Source organism: Macrobrachium rosenbergii, chromosome 10 (genome assembly GCF_040412425.1).
Source record: "Macrobrachium rosenbergii isolate ZJJX-2024 chromosome 10, ASM4041242v1, whole genome shotgun sequence".
Classification (NCBI taxonomy): Eukaryota; Metazoa; Arthropoda; class Malacostraca; order Decapoda; family Palaemonidae; genus Macrobrachium; species Macrobrachium rosenbergii.
This window is the reverse complement of record NC_089750.1, coordinates 32,008,171-32,028,908: the sequence shown is the minus strand read 5'-3', so window position 1 is coordinate 32,028,908 and position 20,738 is coordinate 32,008,171. Positions and strand designations below refer to the sequence as shown.

Here is a 20,738-nt window from a genome sequence, read left to right as displayed (position 1 = left end):
CGTAATGTAAAAAGTGTGGAGTTTTAATAAGTCCCTTTCTAACTCAAAGATTGCATGTAACCTTTCAACTTTTTACGTAAAGAGTATTCAGACAAAAACCTTTTTACTTGTATCCCATTGCATGCTTGTTTTGTTTTATTATATATACAGTATAATACATATATATATATATATATATATATATATATATATATATATATATATATATATATTTATATATATATTATCACACCGTGATTTATATTCAATCATGAAGCTACAAAAGTCGCTTAATATCAAATTCACGCTACCTCAGGAATATCTCCGATGGAGAATTATCAGCGAAGGGAATTTATAAGTGATAAATGGATTGGTACTGCGGGTCACGAACCCTCGACACAGAACTTATCCAGCAACTCCAGTCGACGTTACCACTGAGCTATATGTATATGTATATATATATATATATATATATATATATATATATATATATATATATATATATATATATATATATATGTATGTATTATATATTATATGTATACATATATATATATATATATATATGATGTATGTGTGTGTTACCCTACAAAGAATTAATCCCATTGCTTACCTTTGCTAACAGTCAAGAAGCCCATCTACTGGTAGCTTGACAGTGACCGCATCAAAGTGGCTACTGGCTTCGTACATTTGTACATACACACGCATTCTCTCTCTCTCTCTCTCTCTCTCTCTCTCTCTCTCTCTCTCTCTCTCTCTCTCTCTCTCTCTCAGGTCTACATGAAACAAGCATTACCCAAAATAATTTATTTGACAATAATCTAACATAGCTGGATTGCAAGAAACAAGATATGAAATAAAATGGAATTCTAATGTTCACCAAATGATCAAATTTATTAAGGTCCACCATATTTAACTGATTATTCTCTCTAAATAATTTCCCCACCATAGGTCAAAATATGTCATAGCCCAGTGTATTCTCCAGTGAGTACATCTTAACCTCTTCCTCAGCGAAACCTCTGAAGAAGTCAGATAAAACCCTTGTTAAACTAATGTATAAAAATAAAGATATGGGAATTCCCCCCATGTTACTTATAAAGTACACACAATGTAAAAATTGTCAGATGCAAGTGAGATATATGTTAAATGAAAAGAACAATCTACAGTTTGGGAAGTCTAAAATGTTTCCTACCTCCAAACAGCAATGTTCACAGTCTTAATCGACAGGTCTCAAACCACAGAGCCTTCACCGAAGGCTTCTATCAATATTCGGTGTTGATCTTCGAATGACAATTTGTTTGATAACTAATACCTTCACACCATGGGCCTCTGCCCCCCAAAACACACATATATGAACGAATTCTCTGGAACCCGGACATTTCCGGCGAACAAACTCACAAAGTCTTGTCACCAGGCAGGGTTGTTCTCACGTCTCGAGAATATCTGACGCATTCGACACGCATACAGTTTTCCTAATCAGGATGCATGCCAGACACCAGCTAAGCATTCTCTCAAGGCTCTTCACATTGCATTTAGCCACACTTGCTGATCAAAAATCTACTGTGGATTGTAATTCATAAAATATCTGTGACCTAAGAGCTTTTCATATATATATATACATATATATATATATATATATATATATATATATATATATATATATATATATATATATATATATATATATATATATATATATATATATATATATATATATATATATATATATATATATATATATATATATATATTGATGTATTTATTGTGTGTGTATGTGATAGTTTGTCAGTAAGTTCTAATTTTACACGTTCTCCACAACAAGGGAATCACTTGCACCAGATGGAAATTATATCTGGTAAGTGCACCTAAGTTGGCTAAGATTCGAATTTACACTTGTTTAGGATGGTACATGGGTGACAGTAGATTTAATACACATGAGAATTATATATGTTAAAAGTACCTACCCAGACCAGTATTCGAATCTTTTCCTTTTGTAGGATGACACATGGGTGGCAGTAGTCTTAATACATACTGGAATTATAGATTAGGAGTGCATCAACCCAGACCGCGAATGGAATCTTATTTCTTTTTGGGATGGTAGTACATACCACTTGACGTGCAAAGCACCAAAGTCAGATTTTAATTGGTAGCAGTGATAGTAGTTTTTGTTACTCATACCGTATTAGTGTTTGTGTTGTGGATATTTAATTGTGATTGGTTTGTTTGATATCTTTAAACGCAATGCTGTTTAGCCTTATTGTGTTTGTCTTAATATTCGCAACTATTGAATAACCTGGATACTGGATTGGGACACTGAGTAGAGCTGTTTAGGAAAAGAACGTAAATGACGCGTTGTTACTGAACTATAGTGAAAGTATTTGATACAAAACTTAGCTAGCTTTCCTCTTCCGTGATGCAGTCCGTTGTGAATTCGTGCATCAGTGACTGGTTTGTTGCTTCCACTAGAACGAATCATATAGTTTTTTTTTTAGTAAATATTTTAACGTACAATATTTACATAATTTTCTATATTACATATTTTCATAATTGCCGCAATAACATTAAAAACAGAAAATTCTACCAAATACTACATTTGTTTTCATATACATTACAACATACTTATGCTAAATTACATTTTCAATGTATTCTTTCGTAATAAGTGTAGTCATTTAATTTATGAAAGTTTCAAACAAGGTTACTCTGGTTTTTGTCATTTTGTTTTCAATTCATATTAGAAAATTAAGATCATCCGTCAACAGTGCCAAGGAGCGTCCGCACCACACTCCGGCTAAAAATTCCGGTAGCAGAACCAAAGTCGCGTTTCAGCTTGTGTTGTCAGTCTTAGCTGTGGTTGCCTTTGCGTTAAGAATGAACGGCTGGACGCATGGTGAATAGGACCTCATCGATTTTTATATTGAATCGGGCTTTTTAGTAATTTAATGGAATACTTACAGCTGCGATAAGGTGGACATAAATATGAATTTTCGGAGGGATGCCTTTATTATTATTCACATAAGTCCCCCGTATATAAGTACGTATTCTGTTGAAGTGTAGAGGGGATTGCGATGTAGGAGAACGCTTTTATGGTGGAGGCGTTGCGTGTGTCGGAATGTGTAGAGTGTTCTGTGTGATAGTTCTGCAAATGTTTAGACAAAGAATTGGGTTATGCTCGGGACTCAGTCTTGGCCTTCATGAATTTGTGGGATTGGTATGGCCAACTACAGTGGACCATCAACATTTACTCTTCAAAATGTGCACTTATTCATACGTCACAGGCTGCTAGATTATTTATTGCAATAAGGAAATATTCAAGCTAGTTTTATTTATCGCTGAAAAAATCCGGGGAAGGTCACATTCACGGACACATGTGAGCCGTAGGAAAAGTTGATGTGGTGTTTGTTCGAAAATAATGACATACTAGTCATTGAGATTCCTGATGACAGTTTCTGTAAAGGTAATAACTGATTACAGCTTTCTTGTAAAACGTGCAAATAAGTAATGTGCATTGCATATCTTTTATTCTTAACATTTGTTTTGAGAGTCTGTCAAATATGAATGAAGGGAATTTTAACAAGAGATCTCACTTCTCAGTAAGATAAGCTTCGCTCTTTGAACTTGAGCTTAAGTGGGATAAAATAGATCGAGTTTCCTTGCCGAGTGAGGGGGAGATGATGGTTTAAAAAGTAAGAAAGGAACGGAGAGCATATTAAGTACAGTAGAATAACGAAAAATGATGCAGACCTGTTTATTATTTACACACGCAGTAATAGCACTGAGACTGAGTGAGAGAAAAAGCCCATGGGACGCAAAATCGAATGCCCTTTGCTTCCCCAGGCCTGAAATGAAATAGAGAAATGAATGGGAAAAGAAGAAAGCTGGATTTTAACACAAAGGAAGCGACAGACCTGACTCTTGAAGGCAAAAAAATTTGGGACCAGATCCCCAAAACCCGAAAGTTCTCTCTAGGGCAGCAGAGGAAAATCTAAAAGAAGTTGCTCAAGTTATGTCATATGAAGCTCGGAGACGATGGAGCTGTCACGTGCACACGGCCCCGAAGACGATAAAAACGCTCCTCTTGTTCATGGAAAAAGGTGAAGGCAGCAGGAAAAGAGAGAGGTAACAAAGTAGGCATGCTGTGGCCGTTGAGAAAGAAACTTAAAAACAGTTCATTTCTAAAAAAATAGATGCTGAATCACAGATGTACTTTCTTGCAAAATGCCATAAATAATTTTAAATAATTTTAACTATTAGACACTTTTCTGAAACTTTAGGATCTTTCAATATGCTTATTTTTCTTGCCTCAAAAATAATGGTTCAAAATTGAAAATCTAAGGACGGAGACATTCCATCTTTTTACCTAAAAAAAGTAGCTAAAGTCACCGTACATGACCTACATTTGCTTACCATATCTAAGAAATAATTATCTCCATTGTTTATCATTGACTTCGAATTTTTAATAAGGAATTTGGGAAAAATATAAATGCTGCATTATGGTACCTAGAAGAGTTCACAGCCTTTCGAAGAATTCTAGAGGCGCATCGTAGCTAGTAAAATGGATTGTAAGAAACTAGATGTAACATAATGCTCTATGTATATAATATTTGCAAAGCACTAGTCTGTTAAAGTAAAAATCATTTCATGAAGTATGCATAACTTATATTTGATCACTATAATTCTCACTCACTTTAACTGAAGCCTGTGAACTGTGTTTCTCTGCACATTTCAAGCGTATGTTTGGACCTTTTCCCAGTTCTTAGCTAACTCCACTAGTAGCGTCAGACGAGAAAGGCAGCAAATATCCTAGGTCATTTTGCTAGCGGTTACGTGGTCTAAGAGCCCACTCATTCATATCCTCTGACATAATGAGCGTTTCTTGGTTGTTCGTGGTTCTTATCTTTTTTCGGACATTTAATTCATCCACACAGGTTGCTGGCAGCTTTCTCTGCACTTTCACCTTTTGCTATAATGGTAAAACTTTGATCGTAAGTTCTTTGATCTGTGCATGGGTGTGTAGCCATTAGAGTCCTACTATTTCTTGTTATGCCATAACAATACGATTGCCATTACAAAGCCTAAGATCCAAATGGACGAATATGAAGAAATTTTGATGTCCATAGCAGGATTCGAACTCATAACCAGGGTATCAGAAATATATATTAAATATATATTATATATATATATATATATTATATATATATATATATATATATATATATATATATATATATATATATATATATATATTGTTACATGGGTCATTTGGCTAATTAAGTTAATTTGTAATATCTTGGATTTCTCTAGCTTTGCTTGTACCTAAGACCCACGTAATCCTGTCAATTAAGGCTAAAAGTTATAAAAAAAAGACAGATATTAAATTTAATTAGATCAGGTCGCCAGCTGAGGCTAGAGTTACTGAATAAAGAGATTTATTATGAATCATATGAATTAAATCAACAACATTACTCAAAACAACTAGTTTCAACAAAGTAAAATAAAAGTGTGAACTGATTCCTTACGGGAGCTATCAACAACTCTGACTTAGTCCCTCTTTGGCTATAAAATATCTCAGCATAAGGTATGAATAACACAATGGCCCGACTTTGGCTATAAAATATCTCAACATAAGGTATGAATAATGCATGGCTTGGGGCCTCTTGTGATGCTTTTATAGGGCCGATTACTGCAATCGTGTAAATTGAGGCTCTTGGCACCGAGGATGCTAATTCTTCTCCAAACAAGAGGATGGCCAGGTCCACGACATACACAATTCTGGAAGGGGCGTATCCAGATAACAATCTTGTACTACAGAAACTCTCACTCGTCATTAATTAATTGCAAGGGATGAATATTAGATCAAGAATATTACTTTCACACCATGGAGGATAACTTATGCAATTCCACTAGGAGACAATGATTGTAGATAATATGTGACTTCATAAATGGGATATGATTTTACTGGGATTTTCTTAGTCAGGGACTGATTAAGAGAGAAAACTTGAAACACGAAAATGAGAGTTTAAGTTGAAGGGAAAGAGAACTGGGAGTAGTTGTGACATTCAGACTTACCGCTGGATGAGATAATGCAGTGATCACGTGCATCAAAAACTCTTGGTCCATTAAAATGGCAATTTCCCTGGCTGTTCGACAAGGGGGGAGAAACAAAGAGCGCTATGAGAGATGCCCCGATATACTTGTTGCTTCTGTGGGGCTTCCTTAAGACTCTCACGAAGCTGAGTCAGTGGCTTGGGTGTTTGCTTCAAACTTCTCCCCCAGACCGCCTTGGCTTGGGCGCAGGTAGCATCTGAAAATGACGAAAACTCGCCAGTAAAAAGGTCATAGAAAAGTGAGCTTAAGGTACAGTCTATCTAAGGTCTGTCCTAGTACAGCCCATCCGTTCCTAGATCTCTGAACTAAAATTCTTACCCCTTTGGCGGTTGGGATCTGTTCAAAACAACTCTTGCCCACTTGCTTCTTCCTACATGGTATTCCCTCCTTCTTCTTCTTTTTTCTTTAACGTGCTTTTATTCCCATTTTTGTATGGGGTAAGCACGATGCCTTCTTTTGAAGGACTTTTGATTTGGCTTTTGGGTAGACCTGTGGTCTCGATCGGCTGCCCTGCCTGACATCGCTTAGACCCGGTACGTATGTTTCATGTATCATACCAGACCCAACGCCCTTTCTTCCCAACAGCGAAGTTATTGCTTGGGTATGGCGAGAGTTCGAGATGTGTGAGATGTTTGTTATGTTTTTAGAAGGTGTTGTAGTGGCTTTGTTTTTTGTGTATTTAGTCTGTAACATCCATTTGCTTTTTAAGCAAACCTATCCGTTGATTACATATATAATCCCGGATGTCTACACGGATAGCAAAGTGTCTGCCTCTCTGATCAGCCGGCTTATGGATTGAACCATCGCCACAGACCTAATGATTTGAAATTGCTGCTGTAACTGACTGAGCCATCGAGGCTCTTACATGGTATTCCCTCATACTTTAACAAAGATGAAACTTTTGATATTCGATTAAAGCAAGGAAGAGATGTCGAACAGGCACACACACACACACACACACACACATATATATATATATATATATATATATATATATATATATATATGTGTGTGTGTGTGTATATATATGTTCAGAACTATTCGTGTCAAACAGATTATAAGATTTTATTTCAAATAATGTTCATGGACATGTATTAGTAGATTAACATTAATTTCCGTCAAAACGTATTATAGCGATTTTCACAAATCATTATACCTTAATGATTTGTGAAAATTGCTGTAATACTTTTTGACGAAAATTAATGTTAATCTACAAATTCATGCCGTACATGAACATTATTTGAAATAAAATCTTATAATTTGTTTCAAATAGTTCTGAACTACACACACACACACACACAGACATTATATATATATATATATATATATATATATATATATATATATATATATATATATATATATATATATATGATACTCCAGTTGTGGGTTCTGAATCCTGCTATGGACATCAGAATTTCTTCATATTCATCCCATTTGGATCTTAGGCTTTGTAATGACAGTATATCCAAAAGTGTGATTTAGTAGAGAAATTAAGAGGGCATGTTGATTATTACAATTGCATACGTTTCTGGTAAAAAGTAACTAGTATATGTATATATATATATATATATATATATATATATATATATATATATATATATATATATATATATATATATATAATCTACTGGTCACTTTTTAACAGTAACATATGTAATTGTGATAAGCTCATGCCCTCTTAATTTCTCCATTTCTTCTCACTTCTGGAAACGATTGTCATTACAAAGCCTAAGATCGAAATGGAATAATATGAAGAAATTCTGAGTCTATAGCAGGATTCGAACCCGCAACCGGATTATCAGAACGGGCTTTTTCTGTATTCTTTCATTTAGAGAGAGAGAGAGAGAGAGAGATGTATAATGTATATATGTATGTGAAATACTGTATAATTCCAGTAAATCACAGCATTTAATGGGGATGGCTCCGGGTCGATGTCCATCTAGTCAACACTTCCTTTGTCTTCTCTGCTTTCCTGCAAAAACGTCTGAAATATAGACACATTCTGCAAGTTTATAGCCCTCTACCTCTTCAAAGCATCCTGATATATCATTTTGCCTAAGCTACCTTTTTTATAATATATTTCAATGTTTTTAGTCTTTAAACCATTCTTACTCCACGTGTACAAAGTAAATGATTAATGTCAACTTACAAAATTTTCCTTTCATTTTTATTCAACATCCACACTTAATTACTGAATGGGAGAGTTTTTTCAGCAATACCTTCATACAATCCAACTGTTATTGCCGTAGATAGTATTCTTCTCTTACAGACCTTTTGTCAACACCCCACAGCATTACTGGTTCTCCTATTCCGTGACCTTTTCTCTCTACCAAATACTAATACAAGTCAACAAATTCCATTCTCCCTGGCGTCCATACTTATATTCATTTCTCTATCTTCTTGGGTTCAGTACCATTTTTCTGTTCTCCCGCTATCATTTCTCGTTTTACGTATGTTGTCAAATTCCTTTACCAAACTCTGTAGTTCCACTCCACTGTCACCAACTAACTGTATTGCCTGCTAACATCAGGTATTCACCTGCCATTCACAACCCAATTCATTATCTTTATCCCGTGTCTTCCTGACCCATCTTTTTGCTGCATCCTTGAAGCTTATACGAAAGAGCGATAGAGACATTACCCATCCGTTTCTTAGATTTTTTTTAACACCAAACCAGTCATTACATATTCAACTTCAGTGGCTTCTCTTCCTCCATAAAAAAAAGTATACGTGCTCGCAACAAATTATACTACTCTTAGCACCTGTCACTTGCATTTTGTCATATTAAATCATCTTCCTTAATTGTTTTAATGCATGAAACGGCTCTTATCATTTCAGTTCTTTTTTAATCTGTTTATCCTTCCAAGGTGTATTTAGCAATATTAGGCTTGCATAATTACTATGCACACCTATTTCTATTTCCTTTCCCTACAATACAACAGTTATCCCTCTCCTATTCTTTTGAAACCTTTCCTCCTCCACACTTACCTAAATCAAGCAAGACAACCACTGAACTGCACTAATAACTGTGCTGCTTCATGTCACTTGTAGTCCCATTAATTTTTTAATTCCTCATTCTTACATTCTGGAGAGTTATTTTCAAATTATCTTTAAATTTATATTTTTCACTTCCACTTCTGATATTTCTGCTTCTCATCCATCATCAGCATTCAGCAGCCTTTCACAATATTCAACACAAGTCTGCTTTTCTCGGTGACAGCATCTCCATTTGCATCTTATACCCTACGATCCATTGGTGCACTAATCTTTTTCTAACTCAGATTTGCTTCCCTCCATTTTAACTTGGTTTTGATCAGAAACTCAGACTCGCTCCCTTTCTCTTTACTTTCTTTTTCCCTTGCACTTTCTGGTTCACTCTGTTCTTTCTTATAAAATTTGCTTGACTTATATCTAAAACTGAAACAACACTCAATTTGTATTTACTTCAACCAGATAATGATCAGATATACATCCAGCCACTCATCTGCTCACTCTTAGTCATCAACTTGCTCTTCCATTGACCATGTACTAACATGTGGTCAAACAAACTTTTCTTCATTGTATTTACTTTTTCAAATATACCTGTGAATATTCTTTATACCACATGTTGTAGGGCCATTTCTATTTTTTTCTATCCAGTAATGTAAAAGATTCTATAGAGGATGCATTGGCTAAATGCACTTAAGGATAGCCAGTTCCTGATAGCATGCAGTTCCTTGCTGGCCAAGACCAGTGACCCCTGTTGCCTACAGATTTTTAACCAAGGCACAGTGCCTTAATCCTATCCATCATCTCACTGCCAATGATTTCTGATCCTCATCCTGAGCGAGATCACACTTCTGGATTGTGGATTTAGCCTTTATTTAGAGAACCAAAAACATGGGTTGCAAAGAATATTCATAGGTATACTTAAAAAGGAGAATAAGTTGAGGAAAAGTTTGCTAGATTATGTGTCAGTACAAATTCAGCAAAGAGCAAATTCATGATTAATAGTGAGATACGAGAGGCTGGATTTTAAATTTAATATTAAAAAATTTTATTTCAGGTTTAGAGGAAAGATTTAAAATTTAGCAATGAACATAATTAAGTAAAGCATACTTGATTAAAAAGAGAGAGAGAACCAGAAAATGCAATAGCACAATAGCATAAACATCAAACAAACGCGACTTGATTGAATGTGGTGACTAAGGGTGCAGTAGATTTGTCTATTTTGTTGAAAATATTCCGTATGCTTATCCTCAATTCGCTAGAGAAAGACAGAGATAAAACATTCTTAGAGATGAACTGGCTAGTTTTAGAAAAGACAGAAATTTCACAAATCATGTGCCAGGAAATGTTGTATGGCAGTGTATGGAATCAGGTACAGAATCAGAGTTAATGGAGTCTCGCCAGTTGGCCTTCTCATAGATTTTGTAATGAAGTTAGTTGTTGGAAATGGAAAAGAATGTTTAGGTTGGAGGAGCACTAAAATCTTGACAGACTTGAGTTGACAGATGGTACTTTTTAACCGGAAAAGCACCACAAGATTTACGAAGATTGCCCAAAAACAAAGAAAAAACAGAAATACTGTGGACATAGTTTGTACAAAGGGAAGAAATAACCCTGGATAAACAACGATTAATGAGGTTGAGTGTCAGATATTTAAGAACAATGATACCCAATACAGATTTTCTTGAACTGGAGTTTACTGAAAAACTAAATGTGGTAAATCAGCCAACGGACAATTTGAATGATATTTAAAAATCAGTTAGGCTGAAATTGCGAACAAAAGTAAGATTTTACTTGAGTACGATCTTTATTGCTATGCAGACATATGGATCATATGAAATTTAAACCATATGTGAAAGGTTTGGTTAATTAGAGAATAGCTTTAAGAATACTACTAGGCTTGGATAAGAACTGAGAGAAGGGATGCTAGAGATAATTAGAGATTTGTGGAACACAGGAAAGGCATTTCACATGGTGCTGGAGGTGATGATGATGGTAAATCCATACTTTACCAACAATCAAGCCTACTTAAGAATACATTTTTACAAGAATTTCTCTCTTCTCATTCAATCAGTGTTACCTACTGTTGCATTTAGTCAGCCGGCACAGTCACACTTGTGACTTCTGTAATCCCGACCAGGCACAGACTCAGACTCCCAGAAACCTTTTACACGCTTATTCATTTTCCATTCGGAGGCAGTATTAAGTGCTATCACAACTGTTTCTCGTGCCCCATACTCATTGGGCTAACTTGTTAATTTTGCAGTTATCACAGCCCTGGAATGAAAACCAGTACTACTTCCATTGCACTATATTTTTTAGCCACCGTAGACTCACTCACACTCTTCATTTACACATGGATCCTTAAACAGAGCACCTATTACACATTTCTTCTCTTCTTGACTACACTTGCACATTTCTTCTCTCGATTTTTTTGCACAATGATTACAGGCTCTGAACACTGTGCCTCCAGCAAATCGGTGTCCAGTTTATTTTGATATTTTGTACAGTAGAACCTATTAGATTTTAGATTTTCATGATCTTACGGTTATCTGAAACCAGTTTCATGAAAAGTATATTTTATTTTACAATTTGTATGTTTTATAGTCATTAGACTACACTTACAAGTCTATTCTCTTTGCAGGGAACCGAGTTCGTCTGGTGGATTATTGCTTTCTCTGTTATTGAAGTAAGTTATTTAATTTTCATGATTTCTTTTATCCTTGTATAAGTGGGATTTTTTCTAGAAATTTTAGTAGTATCCTTAGCATTTGAAGACTGGGAAACTTGAAGCCAACAGATTTGTGTATATATATATATATATATATATATATATATATATATATATATATATATATATATATATATATACATACATATACATATCATATACTGTGTCAGTTGCGTGATTTATTTGTACAGTGGTAGGCCCATCCAAGTACTATACTTAGATATCGTAGCCCTATATATATGTGTATATATATAATATATATATATATATATATATATATATATATATATATATATATACTGTACATCATGCTTCTCTTCACGAGTGTCAGTGATTTAGATTTAGATTAGGTCCTGAATATGAAGATGGAATAACGTAATCAAGTAGTTTATAAAAAGTCTTCCGTGGGCTCAAGTAAAAAATAGAGAAAAAATGTACATATCACTTATCAAACTTCATTGTTGCTCTTCGGTTGTTTTCCTTAGGGTTTAATGATTGGCCCAATTGATATCACTCGGTTAAACATCATCTATGCAACGATAATCTTGACGATATGTTAATATTTACAGTTATGTGATGCAATATATACATTACCAAACTTTATGTGCATGTGTCGCTTTTTACGTTCTGTGGCAAAGTCTAGCCTTCCAAAGCCCCTAATCCGCTGTTAACATTTCCCGGAACCGGCGTGTGGTTTTGGAGAAGGTATCCTTATGCGCACGCGAGTGTGTCCACGCAGTCTGTACCAGTTGTGTTTTGTTGCTAGCTTTTTGAATCGAAAGGATTGTTTATGCACTTGAAAATCGATGAAAGCCATCTTTCGTAGCCTTCAGCAAATACTACAAATGAATTATATATTTGGCTCATTACCCCATGAGATTTACCCATGGTAGTTCCTCATTGGACGGGTCGATATCGTTCTCGGATAGCACTGTGCTGGGCTCGCGTTCGATTCTCCGGCCGGCCAATGAAAAATTAGAGGAATTTATTTCTGGTGACAGAAATTCATTCCTCGGTATAATGTGGTTCGGATTCCACAATAAGCTGTATGTCCCGTTGCTAGGTAACCAATTGGTTCTTAGCCACGTAAAATAAATCTGATCCTTCGGGCCAGCCCTAGGAGAGCTGTTAATCAGCTCAGTGGTCAGGTTATACTTAACTTAGTGACAATGACGTCATTGAACCAGGCGTTGCTATTTCTGGATAGAGTCCGTGCGTACTACTGCTGCTGCTGCCTCTTTCCATTGCTTGTGACACTTCAGATAAAACAGGATATTTTCCACAACAAAAATTTTAAATGAAGAAAGTTTGCAATATCCAGTGAAACAGAAAGGTAACGTCCTGTACTACATCTATTGCTGCTGCTACTACTAAAAATGCCGATGGTGACGATGAAAGAATTGAAAGGAAGGAATTCTGTAAGAAGCATCGCATCGAGAAAAAAAGTCTGTCTAGTTGTGAATAAAATAATGAATTTAGGCATTGCGACTACAGTTTCAATTATTCTTCCGTCGTGTGTTCTCTGTGAGGAAGAAAAATGCTCAAGTATTTGGACTTGCACTGCGCCATGTTTTTTATTTGCATTTCTCTTAACTCAGTTTTGAATATTAAGGGTATCGTTGAATATGTGTAAAAGGCGTTAATTAAACGTGAACAATTTTCTGTATTAGGCCATCAGTAGGGCTGAATCATTTTAAGGTTGGCGGTTGAGAAGCAGCGTTATGGAAGAGACGATGAACAGCGACGACAGCTTTTTCGTGCCTGAAATAAGAATGTCACAGAACTGGCACAAGACAACCCGTTGCGAGCCGCAGAACACTGAGGTCGAATCCAGAAGAAATAACTCGTAGAAAGAAAAAAAGGAGAGAGAAAGAGAATAAAGGAAGACGGAGGGGAGCATAAACGGAGAAGGAAAAAGATAGAAATTCTGATCCAGATAATCAAATCGAGAATGTCGTTAAGGAGATTCTTTTCCTCACGTCTTTCCGGGTTTTGTTTTCTCCAGAGAATCTTTTCCTCAGAAATCTGAGTGATACCTTTCTAATAGATGACGGAATAGGGATAACCCCTTTGAACCATGTTTTATACTGATAGGGTTCAATGCACAGTATTCTTTTCGAAAGAAGCCCTGTTATTATCATTATTATTATTCCTTTTATCGTTATTGTTGTTGTTCTTTTCATTGTTTTAGAAATCGCCGCATACACTTGCGGTTAAACTGGTGCGGGATTAGATAGTCTTCCCAAAACACTTGAAAATGTGAATCAAATAAAAATGAATTTGTATTTTTAGTGAAATATTGGGGCGAGTCCAGCACAGCCATAACTTAAATTGGTTGTTAATAGATTCATAACTTCTGGTTTTTGACGTCGTGATCTTGTATTAGGCATTATTCTTCAAGTACCTGTGACTACCTCACAATATTTGGAATCTCTTTTGACCTCAGTTTTATTTTCGGTAACTTACTTATTAGTTCTTTCTCTTCCGTTTTTTTTTTTTTTTTTTTGCAGAATTTCATCTCTCTATCGCAAAAAAATGTAAGGGTGTCAACGGGGGTGGCCGTTATGGTGATGAAAAACCGAAATATTTATAGAATGATCTTTTGGCACTGGGAATGCAAGTGGTAGTGGAGAGTTACATTTTGAAGGCGACTGGAAAACTGGTGATCAGATTGCATGGGTCGAACGTCGTTTACAGTTTGTCACTTACTTTCTCTCCCAGCCATTGCATTTTTTCATAGCAAGGTCTGCAACAGTCCATTTTCTTTATAGTCTCATTTAGCTTAGATGTTCATGTGTTGTGCGATTATTTTAGTCACAATGTAGCAGTAGACTTTAGACTGATTTTGTGTAAATAACAAATATGTATTTTTTTATTTTAATCATGCTTTTATTTTTCTTGCCACTGAGATTCGTTGCCTGCTAGAGCTTAAGGCTGTAAGGCACTGCATTTCAGTTGAAATAATAAGGGATTGGTAGTAGTGGTAAAAAGTCTCTTAAGAAGAGTGGCCTTCTTTCAAAAACAGCACTTTATGATAATGGCCTTTTTGTTGCTTTCATAACAGAAAAATGTACAAGTAATTGTGTTGCTTCTCTCTCTCTCTCTCTCTCTCTCTCTCTCTCTCTCTCTCTCTCTCTCTCTCTCTCTCTCTCTCATATGTGTTGGAATTATAAATAGATTCAGCGGCGGTAATCCTATGCGCATTAGCTTTTCGTTCGAGATCCGTAGTTGAAAAGTGAGTCGCCTCTTAATGAAGTTGTGATTGAATGCCAATATTTACCTTGACCTTCTCTGCGTCTGTCCTTTTTACCACGTTTTCCAAACACTTCTGTGTATTTTTCTCTTACTCTGATCGCTTAGCGAAGTGGAACGGCACGGCCAGTTGGAAATCTTTAAATGGTCCTTGTATTTGAACTGTATTCACTTCACTATAATTACTGAGTGCAGTATTGAATGTGTATACTCTGTATCGATGTTGCTGGCGCTACGTCTATATTTACTTGATAACCAGTCCAGGGACTAAATCCTTGATTAAATAAATTTATCTTGAATTAGAAATACTGGAATGGAATATGTGATTTAAGCATAAAGCCAAGCACTGGTACCCACAGGGTCATTCAGCGGTATGATGAGAGTGATTGAAGCTGGAAATTATATAAATAATGAGTTTAAAATAGATATTCTAAACATCAATGTTTAAAAATGTAAAACGGAAGAGATTTAATTTTAAAAACTGCCATAAATATGATAGAAAAAGACATACCTATATAAAATTATAAGTCATTTTCATAAAAACCACAAACCTTTAAAAAACTCAAAACAGGATCACATCAGTGTTGTCTCCTAAAATTTCAGTCATGGTTTTACCATCTAGATGGTACATCCGCCTCTCATTAGCAGAACCAGAATGTGCTCAACTGTCAAAGGGCTATCTCAGTGAACACACACTGGAGCACTACTGTACTACTATTAAGAAGAAAACTGTGTCAGTCGGCAGTGACCAATCTTCAGCCTCGTTAGAATAACTTCAGTCCTCCTGTCGCTTTGATAAGATGATTGCCTAAATCCTATTTGAGGTCTAATAGTTTTTAACTTCTTAATATTAGCAAGAAGGGGAGATGACCATCACTCCTGCCACTTACGTAGTATATAATTGTGGACAGAGATTTTCATATCTAAGTGGGGAACTCTATTTATATCAGTTTCTCCTTAGGTAGGCAACCTTTGCTTCTCTGTCTGCTGCTTCATTCCTTGGGATCCCAACATGATCAGGAGTCCAACAAAAACAAACTGTTTTACGCCTACACGAAATGCGAAACAGCCACGCCTGAGCCCTCTGTACTAAAGGATGGGATGAAATATAATTCTTCAGGCTTTCTAGAGCACTTTTACAATCTGAATATATGACGCAAGACTTCTTATTTGAATGATATGCTATATCTAGGGCTTTAACAGTGGCAGATAGTTCAGTTGTATATAATGAAAATAGAAGAAGGCAGCTTTGAAACATCACAAAAATGATCTGTGACAACAGCTAAACTACTCCCTCGCTTGACCTTGAGACATCAGTATAAATTTTATAGTCGTTATGATGAACTTCATCATGTTCTAAAAACAGTGACTTTATTACTTCATCAGGGGTGTTCTTTCCATTGTGTTTTTCTTGCACAATTCAGCTTTAGGTATGAGCCAAGGTTGAATTTTGGGAGGAGCCAATTCATGAACATTATGAATCTGTATAGAATTATCATTTACAGATGCATTTAGCCGGATCCGGAATGGAACAGAAGATCTTGGCTTGAAATTGGAAGCATCAAGGTGACGAATAACCTTATTTGATGGATTGTTAGCATTACTTTTAATCCTCATCAAGTATCGGAGGACTATACTCTTGCCACAACGAAGAGACCACTCTGGTGAGGCTTTTAAAGATCTGCCTTGTTGCCAGTTTTACGAAAAAAATAAGAACTGACACGTGTGTGACAGACCTTTAAATGTCCTCGAGACAAACCCTGAGGCTATACTTATAAGATTTTAGGGCTTTTCATTTCCAGGTACTTTAATCTCCTTCCTACTGCCCTGCCCTCTCTCTCTCTCTCTCTCTCTCTCTCTCTCTCTCTCTCTCTCTCTCTCTCTCTCTCTCTTCCTAAATCTTACAGCTTTTTTTTTTTTTTTTTTTACATATGGTCACCTTATCTATTTTGTCAGTACTTGTAGATAGGTGTACATTTATCATTATTACACAATTAGGTACTTAAAAGTATTTAATTAATGCTATAGAAATAGGTGGTATATTTCTTGTTCATTTTTCGAATTACGAATTAAAATAAACTTTGTCGCCTATATATTATCTATAACGAGGAGTGACGACCATCTTGAGTTTTAAAATACTATTTTTTTCAATCAAACTTTTTTTCCACACCACCACTAAGGCAAAAGTCAAAGTGCGTTATTTTTTCCAGAGAGAGGTTTCCCCTGTAGGCCTAATACTCTTTTTTATATATAATTTATTCAGAAAACTCGTCATCAGAGCTATCAGCTACACATCTTGCCGGGCATCCTCTTTTTGAATTTTCTCTACGTGCCCCACTGCATTCTTCCAGTTTTCCGCCGTAACATTATTCAATGCTTCTTGCACTAAAATTTTAAGGTCTGCCAGTTTGAACGTATTCTTTTTCGCTATATAAGACTTCACTTGAGCCCATATGAGCTCAATAGGGTTGTATTGGCAATGGTACGGTGGTATACGTACTATCTTATGCCCTGCTTCAGCTGCAATTTCGTCAATCTTATACTTTTTCCCATGTTATTAATACGTCGTTTAGCGAGTTCATACAGCTCAATTTTCAGCAAATCATCACTTGGCTCTTCGCCATTCTCTATCAACCAATGCTTTATGTTTTCTTTCTTCCAAGATGAGGTTGGATGCTTTTCCTGTTGCATAGAATGGTATGATGCGTTGTCCATCACGATTGCACATTTGGGAGGGATATTCGGTAGCAAATGATTTCTAAACCATTTTTCAAAAACTTCAGCATTCATCTGTTTATGGTAGTCCCCATCATTCCTAGCTTGAAAAACCAGTTGTGCATTGTTGACAAAACCATCTTCTGTTCTTGCATATAGAATTATCAATCGGCTTCCTTTACCGGTGGGAGGTTTTACCCCCGTAGCCTGCTGGGATGATAAACCTGTCCAACACTTTTGAACAGTGTAATTTTGATTGACCCAAGTTTCGTCGAGATACACGAATTTCTGCCCTGACTCCTTGCCAATATACCGTGACAACCAAAAGTTCTCCCTAGAGAGAACCTAAGCAGCTTATCCGTGAATTTAAACGCACGTGGATCTGTGTGTGAAATACTGGCAACGGCACCAAAATGAGATGCCATATTGATAGAAAATCTGATTCCGTTTCTTGTTATTGCGTAAAAAACCATTATCAGTCGTGAACCTATGTAATAGACTTGGAATTCTGCGTAACGAAAAAGATTTTATTTGATATCTATAATGGGAGAAATGGTTTTATCTCTCTGTTGTTGTTATACATTTGGCAGATATGCCATACCTGCGAAGACCCAAACAGCCCCACCGGAGAGCTCTCTTCATTTTAGAAAGAGTATAACTCCTCTCGTCGTAAATCAAGTGAAAGTTGGTGCGTGTCCACATAAAGACTCTCGACAGGAGATGTTGGAAAAGCCCCAAGCAAATATGTAAACCACATATTGTGGACTACATCAAGTTCGTGGGGTTTACTTTTGTATGCTGATGAATAAATCTGACATCCATAATCCAACTTTGATCTACATAGTGCATCATATAGTTGTATCAGAGATTTCTTATCTGCTCCCAGGTAAAGCCAGAGACCACTTTCAAAAGACTGAGAGATTTCTTTACCCTACACTTTAAAGTTTCAATATGCTTAGACCAAGTGAGTTTGCAATAAAAAATTATTCCTAGAACTTTACGCCATCCACATATGGTAGAACAGACCCATCCAGTTTCAAATTTGGTATGGCTTCTTGACGTCTGCACCTAGTAAAACGAACAGCAACTGTCTTATTTGTAAAAAACCTGAAACCATTTTGTTTTGCCCATGTAGATATAGAGTTGATGGATTTTTGTAAACATCTGCAAGCTGATTCAGCATCATATGCAGTGCAGTAGATAACTAGATCATCAACAAAAAGTGAGGCCCGTATAGGATTTGAAATTTCAGTGATGAAGCTATCAGTGGCAACTGCAAAGCAAGCTTCACTTAGCACACTCCCCTGTGGAACACATTCTTCTAGTTTGAATGGGGAAGGCAAGTATTTCCTATTCTTACTCTTATAGACGGGTCTGTTAAAAAAAAAAGAGTTAATGAACCTAATCTTATTTCCTTTTATGCTTAATTTATGTAGCTGTTTAATAATTCCATGATGCCATGTTGTATCATATGCTTTTTCTAACTCAAAGAATACACCAATTGTCTAGCATTGGTTTACAAAGCCCTGTTGAATTTGATTAGAAAGTCTTATCAGTGGGTCAAGAGTAGATCTGCTTCTGCGAAAGCCAAACTGGAGTGGAGAAAGTAATTTGTGTGCTTCTAAATGCCAGACTAAACGAAAGTTGACCATTTTCTCCATCAGCTTGCATACACAGCTAGTAAGAGCTATGGGCCTGTAACTAGTAGTTTGATGAGGGGTCTCTATTCGGTTTTTGAAGTGGAATTACTACAGCAATTTTTCATCCTCTTGGTAATATTCCAGTATCCCAAATTCTATTAATAATCTTCAAGAGGTAAGCTTTTGCCTCCTCAGGTAACTGTGGAAGCATTGCATACAGGATAGTATCCTCACCAGGAGAAGTATCATCTGTTGAAGAAAGGGCATCTTGTAGCTCATGAAGAGAGAATTTAGCATTGTAAGCTTCAAGATTACCACCTGATAACTCTAAAGGAACCTGGGAGTTCCAAGTCCTCTGAAAGTCAGTGGAATAATTATTTGGACTTGAAATATTGGATAAGTGCTGATCTAGGTATTCAGGTACATCTTTGGGACTTGTTATTTGTGAATCTCCAACCTTTAAAGAGGGTGCTTTAGGAGGAGAAAATTTCCCTGCAAGCATTCTTACTTTCTTCCAAACTACTCTGAATGGAGTTTTTTGAATTAATCCCATTTATGTAGTATATCCATATATTTCTTTTTGGACTACGAAAATATCGACGCTGTTTGACCATAGCTTGTTGATATATTATCTTAGCAGTAGATGTGCCACATGACTTGTTTTTATTATAGCATCTTCTAGTAATTTTTCTGAGAAAAGCGCATTTCTTATCATCTCACCAAGGGGCAGCTGCAGGTCTTCGTAGTTTTCCACTTGTTCTTGGTATAGCAGTTTCTGGACTTGATAAAACTGTTTTTGAAAAATAATCATATGCCTCTAAGTAGTAGTTAATGGATTCATAAGGTTTTTCAAATTTTATACCTGCCTTATATTTCACCCAGTCTGCTTCCATTACTTTACATTTTGGTGGTGCTTCTTCTATAGGAACATTCCTGACAAACTTCAAATGGATAAGAAAGTGATCACTGCCACACAGATATTCATCAACAGACCAGCTAAAATCTAAAGCTGTGTCTAAGGAACATATACTCAAATCAATAGCTGAATAGGAATTAAAATGTATGTTATGGTAAGTCATCATACCATCATTAAGAAGCACAATATTATTATTAATAACTTCCTCTATCATTTTTCCCCCATTATCTATAGAATCATCTCCCCACAACGGGTTTTATGCATTAAAATCTCCTAGAAGCATGAATTGCGATGGTAATTGATTTAACAATGACTGCATGTCAGCCATTGGAAAAGCAGATCTAGGAGGAAGGTAAATGGAACAGACAGTAATTTGCTTGTCTAAAATATCTTTGTGCAAGTGCCTATA

At 35.9% G+C, this 20,738-nt stretch overlaps 1 long non-coding RNA gene across 2 annotated transcripts in view; it reads left to right on the top strand.

Moving 5' to 3' along the window:
- Positions 1–20,738, top strand: part of LOC136842585 (uncharacterized) — a 624,527-nt gene that overhangs the window by 566,974 nt on the left and 36,815 nt on the right. For both annotated transcript variants that reach the window (XR_010854272.1, XR_010854273.1), the window contains exon 3: positions 11,720–11,764. This is a non-coding gene — a long non-coding RNA (uncharacterized lncRNA). The remainder of the gene's footprint in view (positions 1–11,719; positions 11,765–20,738) is intronic.